The sequence below is a fragment of the Schistocerca americana genome, chromosome 8 (assembly GCF_021461395.2).
Source record: "Schistocerca americana isolate TAMUIC-IGC-003095 chromosome 8, iqSchAmer2.1, whole genome shotgun sequence".
In the NCBI taxonomy this organism is placed as follows: Eukaryota; Metazoa; Arthropoda; class Insecta; order Orthoptera; family Acrididae; genus Schistocerca; species Schistocerca americana.
This window is the reverse complement of record NC_060126.1, coordinates 312591654-312592843: the sequence shown is the minus strand read 5'-3', so window position 1 is coordinate 312592843 and position 1190 is coordinate 312591654. Positions and strand designations below refer to the sequence as shown.

The 1190-nt window shown below is 49.0% G+C and overlaps 1 pseudogene; it reads left to right on the top strand.

The window, feature by feature from the left end:
• The first annotated feature begins 366 nt into the window (after positions 1-366).
• On the top strand, positions 367-484 carry LOC124546316 (annotated as a pseudogene).
• The last annotated feature ends 706 nt before the right edge of the window (positions 485-1190 follow it).

Here is a 1190-nt window from a genome sequence, read left to right as displayed (position 1 = left end):
AGCCACTCTCTGGAAAGATATTCCACATGCTTGTACCTTCGTTAAGAGTTTGGAACGGGACACCGTATCATATGCGTTCCGGAAATCCATAAATGTGGAATCTGCCTGTTGCCCTTCATCTATAGCTCGCAGTACATCATGTGAGAAATGGACAAGCTGAGTGTCGCACGAGCTATGATTTCTAAAACCATGATGGTTATATTAATGTGACTGGACAGTGCAGAACATTTATCCAGGAATATACCTAGATATCTCGTTACCACGCTTCTTTCAATCGTCATATCATTCAATTTTATTTCAGGACCGCTTGCTAGGTTACACTTCACTGGGATATGTGTAGTTTTTTGAGATGCTAGTGATAATTTGGCCAACGGCCTCACCGCAGTGCTAACATCGGTTCCCGTCAGATCACCGAAGTTAAGCGCTGTCGGGCTAGGCCAGCTCTTGGATGGGTGACCATCTGGTCTGCCGAGCGCTGTTGGTAAGCGGAGTGCGCTCAGCCCTTGTGAGGCAAACTGAGGAGCTACTTCATCGAGGAGTAGCGGCTCCGGTCTCGTAAACTGACACACGGCCGGGAGAGCGGTGTGCTGACCACAGGCTCCTCCATATCCGCATCCAATGACACCTGTGGGCTGAGGACGACACGGCGGCCGGTCGGTACGGTTGGGCCCTCATGGCCTGTTCGGGCGGAGTTTAGTGTTTTAGAGACAATTTCACACTTTGAAACCATTCTTCGAGTTCATGGAGTGCAGAACTTTACACTGCCTTCTAAAATTCCTCTCGAGTCGTCGCTTACGATGAACAACACATCTCCTAGGCTAGAAGTCCCCTTAAGGTAGTGCTACATTGTAAAATCTTTCGTATGGACCCAAATTCTATATCTGTTAACCATGGACCACACACCAATACCAGCGACAGATCTTCGAAATAATTTTGACAATTCTTGCCCAGATCACGTTGTTACAACTACCCGAACTCAGGGCTTGTATAATGTCAGAAAGACCAAGAGGTATGTTTTGGGAGAGAGGGATGACTCACACCGAAGCGTGCAGAGAAACACAGGCAAGTGGGCCATTGTCTTTATTACATCGAAGATACACAGCGGGGCTTGTGTGGAACTCAGCGACGGCGCCGCGCAGCTTGCCAATGACGGAATCTGCAGCGGAGGCGCAAGATCGCCCAGTCTTGCG